Source organism: Talpa europaea (assembly GCF_964194135.1).
Source record: "Talpa europaea genome assembly, chromosome: 2".
Lineage (NCBI taxonomy): Eukaryota > Metazoa > Chordata > Mammalia > Eulipotyphla > Talpidae > Talpa > Talpa europaea.
In genome coordinates, this window is record NC_140068.1 from 84,112,968 (window position 1) to 84,124,726 (window position 11,759).

General features: G+C 36.2%; 1 pseudogene across 1 annotated transcript; it reads right to left on the minus strand.

Moving 5' to 3' along the window:
• Positions 1-2,453: 2,453 nt before the first annotated feature.
• LOC311187560 (casein kinase I-like) lies at positions 2,454-3,714 on the minus strand (annotated as a pseudogene). The gene is made up of 2 exons: positions 3,669-3,714; positions 2,454-3,316 (listed from the first exon to the last, which is right to left on the minus strand). The product of its transcript is annotated as a casein kinase I-like (transcript).
• Positions 3,715-11,759: the final 8,045 nt, after the last annotated feature.

An 11,759-nucleotide genomic window follows, 5' to 3' on the forward strand; every position in this document is an offset into this window, starting at 1 on the left:
TTAGTGAGATAACTGATAGTTGATAAAACTTTTACTGATTCTATGAACATTCTATGAACCACAAGGCATATTTCATATTAGAGATTCTATTCTTCTAAGAAAGAATTGTAGTCCCTATTAAAATACAAACATCCAGGGACAAATGAAAAAAGACAAGTGATTAGTAACTATGTTTCTCACTTACTGAGTTTGAATCTTAATATGTCTGAAATAATCAATTCTTAGAAAAAATAAACAATATAAGACATTTTCAAGAAATGATCTTATACATTCTAATTTAAGGTATAACTAAATTACAGCTGACTGGAAAGCTACCATACCAATGAGTTTTCTTGGGTTTTTGTTTGTTTGTTTTTTCTTTCATATTAACAGAGGATGACATAGTCTTTAGCCAAAAGACAAACTAGTGATTTGGTATTTCACTCACCAGCAAATTTTATGAGCAAAGACATTTCCATAATTCCTGAAATAACAGAGCATCGGTGACCTCCTAACCATCTTTACAGAAAGCATGAATGGATTGGTTTTCTAGATCTCTGATGAAGGGGGAATAGAATCATTAAGAGCATATGGAGAAGAGAATTTAACAGTCAGTAACTGGGCCAACAAAAGTAAAAGCAAACAACAACCAAAAAGTCTCAAGATTAAAAAGAATGAAAATCAGTTCTGTGCCACTGTGATTTTTAGTCTCCTTTACCGGAGTTGGGTATTGAGATTTCTCAATGCCCTTCCCCAGACTCCACACTCTTTTCTGCTCTCTCTTTTTTGTCACACCTTAATCTTGGATTTCACAGACTCCAGAACTGTGATAAACTCTTCACCAAAAAGTCCTTGAATCATCTATAACTCTCAAATAACTGTCGTCACTCCGAATCCTTCTTCTGAGTCCAGACCCATATATTCACATACTTACCATGTCCATAGGAGATTTGATACAGGAAATTAAAACTCAGCAGCTCCAAAGGTGAACTTATCATCTCTTCTCCAGTACTGATTCTAATCCAGGGTTGACTATATGACCAATTGAGACAACTATCCACCTGGTTTACAAATAGAGACAACTTTATGGAGACAACTTTAAAATGGGTTGTTTCACTTCTCATAAAAACAACTCTCTTCTATTAATTTTAATTTTATATCTTAAATCTATGTTGTCTTCTCCTTTCCATCTCCAAATCTTCTACCATGCTGGTCTAAGGTAGAACTCCTGCTGGGTTGCTACAATAATCTGCTAACCACCCTCTCCCTCCTAGGTAAGCTCCCAACAATCTATTCCCCACAGAAAGTTCAGCAAGAGCTTTTTTAAATGAAGATCTTATTCTCCCACCACTCCCCACCCCAAAGCCTTACAAAGACTTTTGTTATTAATATAATAGATAAAATTCTTTAGAAGGCTTACAGATGTCTCTTTTTCTCACCCCACCTTTCTCTTCAGTCTCATTTTCTTCTTCCTGGCACTACAGTGCCTTGACTCCTCAGATAGCAAGTGTTTTAGACAGGCCTGTCTTTCATTCACCTGCAATTTTCCTTACAAGCACTTTGCTTAGTCACTCCAGTTCATCTTTCAGATCTTAAATCAAATAGTTCCTCTTCACACAAGTCTTTTCTTTTTTCCAGAAAGTTTTTAGTTTTTAAAGAACTTATAAACAAAGAAGTTCCCATTTAAAATTTTAAAAAATCCCAGATCATATAGCTGTTTACAGTGATTATTTTTATCTAAGCAACATAAATACATATTAAATTTAAAATATTAACTAAATTTGTGACAAATGTGTTTTTTTAATGCCAAATAACATTACAGAGTTAATGCAGAGTCCCAAGGATAATCTAGTACATGCTAAGTTTTTTCTTAAGTCTTTACTTTATATACTATTATTTCTAGCATAGGCAGTTTTTCATATGCTCAAACACTGAAATCTTTGTTTGCTACCATATCAGCTGGCTTGCAAACAAGAAGCCAATCATCTTAAGAAAGTTTTAGGTGAACAATTTAGAAACCCCAAGGATGTATAAACCCTAAAAATGCACAATTATGAGTGTTTACAACCAACACAACTGTGTGTGAAGACTGTTAATTCCTTTCTTCTGAAATAAGATCTCAAAGCACTGTAGGTGAAAAAAAAAGATTTTAACCAAAAAAAGGTATATACACAATTCCTCCGCCAATTTCTGTGTCAGCCATTTAAATTTTCCACTTACATTCACATTTTCCACTTAATTTACAGTACCTACAATTTTGCATACAGCATCACCATTGCTGCCCACTCAGTTTATATTGAAATAAGTTCTTAATATCAAGTAAATGATTGTCCACAACACTGGCTAGTGTACATATGAACTAAAATTTCTAGATTTGAAAAGATACAAATCCTACTCCCATCATTCTGCTCTACTTCTGTTCTTCATTTATATAAGAAACCTGTGGCGATTTGGGCATGCTCACCCTACCCATTTCAAGAAGCTGTCAGCTGTGCTGCTTTCTGCTTTAATAATGGACAATCAAAAGTGTAGCCATATTGGTGATATAGGGTCCTGTAAAGAATATGGAATGGCTCCCTCAGATACATGTAATCTGGGGCTTCCTCAAAGTTCAGTCCACGACAATAGTTTAAATACATGGTAAATTCTGCAGGAAATCCCTTAAATAAAACTTCAACAGATGTGGACATGTTCCTTTCACTAATCTTTTCATTTCCTTGTTGCAGTGTTCAGTCCCTGCCAGGGCAGACTGATTCTATTAAAATACATCAAAGCATTTCCTAATTATCCCATGTCATCATCCCAGTGATTGTTCAATACCAAGGTGTACACTGATGCTACCATACCTGGCAGTGCCAGTGACACTTTTATCCTCTCTGTATGGCACGTGTTGCCTTGCCCTATTGTCTCTGTACTTTTTTAGCCAAACCAAAATCAGTAAGAAATAACTTGTTACAGTGATATCCAATACTATCAGGAAGTTATCTGGTGTAATGCCTGTGTATAAAATTCTTTGTATGCACATATTCAATTCTATTGATCAGCTGCTGAGCTAATATTCAGTTTTCACTGTGCAACTTCTTAGAATAAGCTGAAAACGTGTTAGAAGCTGAATCTGAGAAGATCCATTATCAACACTGCACACTTTATCCTAACCAGACCACCAGAGGTGGAGGATACCAACCCATCTTGAAGAATCTTAAAGTATAGCAACTGGAGATGATTGGCCTTCTGAGATTCTAGCTTCCCTGACACTCCCTCACCACTAGTAACGTTGATAGCCAAGTAAGTGTCCCCAAAGGAGCCAGACCGATCTTCCCTACCAGTTTATATTTCTCTCATACAATAAATTCAATCTTAAAGCCACTGCTACTCGCCAACCTGAGAGATCAAGAGATGGAGACTGGAGCCAAACCTCGACACACCTCGAAGGAGAAACCGGTGATTATAGAGCTGGTCTGAGAGCAAGGCAGCAGAGAAGGTAGGCTAGAAGCTGAAAATATTGGTTCTTCTCAGCTTTACAGAGTCCAGAACCTGCCCAGGGAAACTGACCGCTGCTGCTCAGTCAGGTTTCTTTTTGCCAAACGGCAGTTTGAGAGGATTCTCGTGATTCCCAGGCGAGGCCAACTGTTTCTGGGTGGTCCACGCGATGTCGCGAGCTGGAAAGGGCTAAGGTGCACCACTGTCACTTGCTCGAGCCAGGAGGAACCCCTGTCGCTCGGCTGACGCCGCCATCTTGCTATTCCCGTGGTCCAGGGAGCAGCGTCTTCGCGCAGAGCACTCTGGGAAAGGGAGCTTAAGCACCTGCCCAGGAGGCTGTGCAGCAGAAGTGGAGGGAATTCTAATTTACTTCTCAGATTAAATGCATTCCCTAATGTATTACTCTGTTTGTTTTATCGTGGTACTAATAATGCTTCTCTTTTATGTATTTTTTGGGTTATTTGGTGAATACATTTTTATCTACCCCTTCCCATGCTACTAGTCCATTAGGAGAGGGATCATTTCAGCTTTGATGACCTCATTCCTGGCATATAACTGCTTGAATAAATGATGTAATTCATGAAAAAATGAAACAAAATGAAAAATGGCAGTTTACAGAGAAATCAAGTCTTACGTGCTTCACAACAAAAAATATTTATTCTTCTAATGGTTATCTATCCTAAGTTATAATGTAGATAAATCCTAGGTAAGTTGGGGAAAATAATATGAATTTAGTGGGAAGGAGCAAAAAGGATGACAATATTAACAAGAGAGCTTTGAACATACTTAAGAATTGCATCATTTCCCCAATAATTCAAAGTGATTACTAGATTCAATTTTGAAAATTGAATTTTAATAACTAGAAGTTTCTTCCTGAATTTAAGGTCAGCTTAAAGGCAATCTTATTACTTTGATTAGACATCCACCTACATTATGTTTGTATATAAAGTTTTTTTTAATATTATTCACCTTGATCATCATTTTTTATTCAGGAAGTCACTTATTTTCTCTTCTTCACTATAACATTTACCACAATTTACATAATATGACTTTTCTTCCATTTAAAATTTCATTGGAACAAACACAAATATGCCATTAGTTCAAGTTATGAATCATTGCCATTCTAAAACTGATCTAATTCTTGATATTTTTCAAAGCTTTTAAATACTACTTTTTATTCTTTTTGTTTTTTCTTGAAAGGCTACTTGAAGTGTTAAAAAGATAGCTGAATTGATTATCAAAACTGTAATTATAAATAATCAAGATAAGTTTTTGTTTGAAATATATGAACATAACAGACTTTTTTTTTCTGAGGCTGTTTTTAATGGAACAGTTGCTTATGGAAGGAGGGCCACCTCCAGGTAACCACTAGATAGTATATAGATTTATGATAAATACTAAGGAGAAGGAATAATATGTGAATATAAATGCTTCATATTCAAATGAAATAAACTCATGGATACTAGTGTTTTCTTTCTTTTTTTTTTTTAGAGGCATGTTTTATTTATTTATTTGTTTGTTTGTTTTGTTTATACATGCACTGGGTACAATCAGAAGCACGGGAGGGTGAGAGAATTCACCAGAGCCAGAGCGGGAGCAGAGCAGCCAGAAGGACCGAAGCACACTGCTGAGGGGAGCAGCGGGCGGCAGGAGAGATCTGCGCGCCATGCAGGACCCTCCTCCAGTGGCCGGGGAGCAGCCGGGGATCGAACCGGCGCCGCGGAGGCCACGGGCAGCTTCGCAACCCAGCGCTCAACCACTGTGCCACAGGGGAGGCCTGATACTAGTGTTTTCTAAGCAAGGAATGCTGTACTAATTAATGTCGAGGAGACACTGTGGATGAAAAATCTAAGCGCTCTGAGTCAAATAACTGGTATAATGCTGTTATTTTCCTTTATTTCTAAGTTGGACAATATAAGGTATTTGAGTACAAAATTATACAAAGAATATATACAAAATGTACAAATATATACAAAATATATACAGAATATACAAAGATATACAAAAATATACAAAAATGACAGGAAGTGTATGAAAAGACACTCAACATCACTAATTATAATGGAAATGTGAATCAAAACCACAAAGAGGTAGCACGTCACACTCATTTGGGTGACCACTATCAAAAGAGAAAAAGAAAACAGCAGTGTTGACAAGGATGTGAAGAAAATGGAACCCTTATATGCTGTTGTTGGGAATGTAAAATGGTATAGCATTTTGGAAACATGAAATTTCTTCCAAAGATTAAAAAATATAATTACCATATGATCTATTAATCCCACTTGTAAGTGTATTTTAAAAGAATTGGAAGTAGGACCTTGAAGAGAGAATTGCACACCCATTTCATTGTAGCTTTATTCAAAATAAGAAATTACAAGTCAGTTAAAATTTCATCAGAGATGACTGAATAAAAGCAATGTATGTTCATACAATGAAGTATTTTTTTAGGCTTAAAAAGTCCAGAAATATAGTCATGTACTATAGTCCATGTACAACATGGATGAACTTAGAGGATATTATTCTAAATGAAATAAACCAGTCACTAAAAAAGAAATGTATCATAACTCCACTTACATGAGATATCTAAATTATTCCATATTCTAAGGAACACACGGTAAAATGATGGTTGCCAGATATAAGGGGAGAAGAAAAGGGGACTTGTTCAAATGATACAGAGTGTCAATTTTACCAATGAAAAAGTTGTGAATACCTGTTGTACAATATACATATAGTTGATATTACCACCACACATTTTAAAAATGGTTAAGATAGCTAATTTAATCTTGTCTTTTAATCTCAATAATTGAAAATGTGAGTTAGTAAATAAATGATGAGAGTATGATGACATGGTTAAATGTCGAGTTTTTATAATTGAGTTTATGTTATTAAACTTAAAATTTGTTAAATTGCTTCCTATTACTGAGTAAATAAAACAAGAAACAGTTTATGTGAGCAGCATCAAATACTTAGTTCACGCTTTAGCAGTAAATGCAATTTAAAAAAATTAAACACCGAGCATCAGGCTTTGGACTTTTTAGTTCAAGATAGCCAATAAAAAAAATATTCTAGCAAATGTTAGACATGTGAAGCTAGGACTTACATCAGGGCTGGGGTAATTTAGCGGTAAAGGAAAATTATGGGACCAATGTGTATAAAGAAAAGCAGAGGGCTAAAGAACCATACTTGGGAGATATAAAATATTTGTGGCTCTAATGATACAGGAGCTAGAGATAGAGGAGGAAAGTTTAAAAGGTCATAGAGGATATTCAGTCTCAGACTTTAGCCCTAGCTAAAAGACAGTGAATTCATTCCCCAAGTAGCACCATCGAAGAAATATTATTCCACTAAAATAGGTGATTTTTGGTCTCTTGTTATCTATTTTAATCTAAAATAACAGTCAGTTCTCTTAAGACATCGTTTCTTCTGTATTTAATAAAGTATCATTGGTGTTTCACAAATAATACCCTAGGAAAAACCTAAATCTACTCTAAATCTAAGTCTAATTCTAAAGCACAGCTTGATTCAGTATTGAATATTTTTTTAAATTAAAAAAAAATAAAAATTGATTACTAAAAAGCACACAAAACCTGAAACCCAGAAAAAGGGAAATGTATTTGAAAAGTTAAAGATATATTCATGCCTTAGAAAAATTGAATAAGGAGGTAATTTCCATCTAATTGTTGTATAGTCAATTTGCCAATGATGACAATTTACATGTTTAACTGAAAAGAAAATAGCAAACAGCGTCTGAATGCAAATGAACATTTGGGGTTGTTTCTTTTAATGGGCAGGTAAAACTGTTGCACAAAATCAAAACACAGAACTTGGAGAAAAGAACTATCAGCATTTAATTTAATGGTTACCCAGTAATTGTGGTTATTGCTTCTAAAAGTGTACATATATATGTATATATATACACAAACTTGGTAAAAGCAACATAAATGTGATATGTGAGAGAGAATGAAAACTTAAGGTTGTGCTTACAAGCTGTGTGACCATTTTGACTAAAGTTTCACTTTGCCCAAATTTTTCTTATTTTCAACTGCTTAGTGAAGATAAAACCAATGGGGGCCTCCCAGGTAATGCAAAGGATTAAGTCTCAGCACTATCAATCTTTCAGCAGCCACTGCAGCATGAGTTCAATCCCTGACCACGGAGCTAACCCACAGTGGACCTCTCCTAGCTTGCCCTCTGCTCCCCTCAGCAGTGTGTCTCAGAAGATCCGCCTGTTCTGCTCCCCACTCTGTCTCTGGTGAATCTTCAACCCCCCACCCCCGCATCACTGGCCTATACCCCAGTTCTTGTATGCATAAATAAATAAAATAAATCCTTAAAAATAAAAAATATATCCAATGGATATGTCCATTGCTAAGACATAGGTTTAAATTGTAATGTAAAAAAAAAAAAAATTTTTAAGTGAAACTGAATTTGGGATAAAAATTCATTCAAGTGCCTCCCTGGTGGCTCAAGGAGTTAAGCACAGCATTGTGAAGCTATCCGCAATCTCTGCAGCACAAGTTCGATCCCCCTGCCAGACAGTTAGCTACCCACATGGAGCAGCAGACCTCTCCTGTCTCACCTGCTGCTCTGTTCAAAAGTGTACTTCAGTCAGTCTTCCTGTTCTGTTCCCCATTCTGTCTCTGATGAATTCTCTCAACCCCCCACACCTCTGGCCTGTACCCCAGTTCTTGTATGCATAAATAAATCTGTAAAAAGAAAAATTCATTCAAAATGATTGAGACTGGATTTGGAGAGTGTCATTGTTTAAAAATATAATTCATAGACAAATAGAAACTTTTGTTACTCTGTGCCTCATCACTCTAGGTACACACACGCAATATCTCTGATAAGGCTGATCAGGTAGTAGTTAGAAAGTTACAATTAGGGCCTCCCCTCGTGGCGCAGCTGTTGAGCACTGGGCTGCAAAGCTGCCCGCAGCCTCTGCAGTGCCGGTTCGTTCCCCAGGTGTTGGCGAGGGTCCCACATGGCACGCAGACTTCTCCTGCCGCCCGCTGCTCCCCTGAGCAGTGTACTTTGGTCCTTCTGCCTGTTCTGCTCCCCGCTCTGGCTCTGGTGAATTCTCTCACCCTCCCGCGCTTCTGACTGTATCCAGTGCTTGTATAGATAAATAAATAAATCTTTCAAAAAAAAAAAAAAGAAATCTACAATTATTCTGTCAAGTAGGAAGTCAGAGAGGGGAAATGCCTCCACTGAGATGTGAAGTGCATGTATAAAAGGGATGAATGAGCAGATGGAATTAAGATTGAGGGATATCTGTTCTTTTGCAAAAGTTCACACTCATTCAGCTTCATTCTTTCACCTCACCCCTAGTGGGCAAAGAAGCACCAGTCGCTTCTCTGTTGTGAAGAGATTGGGGTCACTCAACCTTGTGATGGAGGTCACCTAATGTGGTGGGCCAACTGCACAATTTGCCAGTTGATCATGAAGGACTGTGACAGTGCCCAGCACACCCCTGGCATGTTTGTGAGGATTCAAGGCTTTGTTGCTGCAACTATCAAACTTAACATAACTTGTGGTCTCAGCCACAGTTGCTTTCTACCCAGATGTATTGATTTGGCTGATTTTCATGGAATTTTACAAGAAGCTAACTTTCAGGTAATCAGTCTTTGAGAAATGAATCTATTCCCAAAAGGAATCACAGAAGTAAATGGGGATTTGATTTTGCAACCAAGAAACAAATGTAATTTGTGCAAAGATGTTTAGGAGGTGTTTCCACAATGAGAAAAAGGAATTGAGTAATATGCTGAGGATATTACTTGTAAGTGATGAATTAGGATTTAAAGTCAGGTGGCTTGATACTGGTGCCTAACCCTTTAATCACGGAATAGGACAGCAAACCCAGGTTAGGGAATTTTCATGGCACTTTGGACTCACTTCTGTCATCCCCTAGACATACATTATTTATTTTGTTTTTGTTTTTTTCTGCTAGAAAATAAATTCCCCAAAGACAAAGCTGTTTTATCTGTTCATCAGATCATGTTAAAAAACTTATTTACTTTTTTTATCCCATTTTTTCCTTAGTCTGGTTAGTTCTATGACAGTTTGTTCTATTCTCAGGGATGTCTATTTTGGAGATAAGTAGCATCCATATTTATGGTGAAATTTTTAGCTTAGTAATAGACTCAACACCCACACTTTTGTCATTATCTTCCAATTGGGAGAAAATTGAGCCTTCATCCACTGCCTAAGGTATGACTATATGAATAGAAATTAAGATCACTACACTTTATCATCATAGTCCATAGGCCTCTGTATAATTAAAAATCACATTGTCTTATTTTAAGTAAATACTTATAAGATAATTACTATGGGCTAAATTTCTATTAATTCATATAAGACATAACAATCCTTTAAGTCAGGCAATATTATTAAATCCTATTTTATAGAGAGAAAAGTTGGGAGAAAGGGAACACTTGAGAGGTGATATTTCAACCCAGATTGTCAACCTCCGGAGTCTGTACTCTATACCCTATATAGGTGGATTTATCCATACAAGGTAAATTCCAACTGTCAAGTGCACTTCAAGTCTCTTCAGGAAAGGGGATACAATGTTGAATAAAATAATAAATCTGACAATAGAGAATTCTACCACTAAATAACAGTGAACTTGAGTCACTTAGCCTCTCTAGGTTGATTATAACATATGTGACATATATTCTTCAATAATTATTTACAACACATAGAATATTGACAACATATGACAACATATAACACCCTCAGCAAAGGTTAGTTGCTTCCAACTCCAAAATTCTATGATTCATTAAAATATCTTCATTTTCCTCACAACTCAAAGAGTGGAGCGATCCAATAATCTTCAGTAAGTATAAGTTAACTGGTGAGTAGAAAATGGAGCATATTATACTGAAAAATAATGCATCAATTCTAACATTTGGTATATTTGAGGTCAGGGGTTTAGTTTTCATTGCTGCCTTTATAGCACCTAAGATGATGCCATAAGTATTATAGATAATCAGTAAATATTACTTGAATGAATGACCAAAAGGCAAGATTGGAATTGATTTTTATATTGTTTTGCATTATATGGGAAATTGAAAGAACATTTCAAAGAACAAAGACTCATGAAAAAAGAAGAAATACAGGGCCTCCCCGGTGACGCAGCTGTTGAGCACTGGGTTGCAAAGCTGTCCGCAGCCTCTGCAGCGCCGGTTCAATTCCCGGCAGCTCCCCGGCCACCGGAGGAAGGTCCCACATGGCGCGGACTTCTGCTGCCGCCCACTGCTCCCCTCAGCAGTGTACTTCGGTCCTTCTGCCTGCTCTGCTCCCTGCTCTGACTCTGGTGAATTCTCTCACCCTCCCGTGCTTCTGACTGTACCCAGTGCTTGTATAAATAAATAAATCTAAACAAAAAAGAGGAAATACAAGAACAACAGGAAAACTAGTGTATGTTACAGAACATATAGCAAAACAATTCCTTTGCATTTTAAATAAGCATAACATTAATGCATTAAAATGAAATTTCTTTTTTTTCTAAATGTACATGCCTTCATTTTATAAGTCAGTTTACATAAAAATCTAACAAATTTTTACTTTTAAGATATGTGACTTTGGATATAATCATATTCACATACAATGAAAAGTAAGCAAAATGTTTGGAGTAGCATAAATTAGTACCACTGAGGACAAAGTTGCAAAGAGAATTTCAAACCTCTCCTCTTTATTTATCTGTAGGTGAGACAGTGGTTATTACAAAATTGCCATATATTCAAAAAAGCATGACTTTTTTCTCACATCAGTAACACATGCATAATGACAAGATATTTCTCAGAAGGTTGTGCAATTTTTATGAGCTAATCAGACACAGCCTTTTTAACAAGCCCTGAGATTTACTAGATACTGATGTTAAGAGATTTATCCATATTCTATGAAATCTAATTAATTTATCAGTAAAGTTAATATTACTTTCATCATATTATTATTAGATATAACAACATGTAAGTTATCTAAAATATTGATATATATCATTAAATTTATAGTATGTAATATTTATATTACATATACTACTAAATTTACTTACTCTGACCCACTGGCACAGACACCCCCACAAACCCCAATATCCAGCCCAGTGCTTACCCAGACGACAAGCACTAGTGTGACCTGTTATTCCGTTCCTAGGAATCTACCCAAAGAACATACACAACACAAAAACAAAAAAAATAATAATAATTTGAAAGGAAATCTGCTCTTCTGTATTTATTGCAGCACAATGTAAAATAGCCAAGACATGGAAAAAGTCTAAATGCTCCAAAAGAGATGAATGG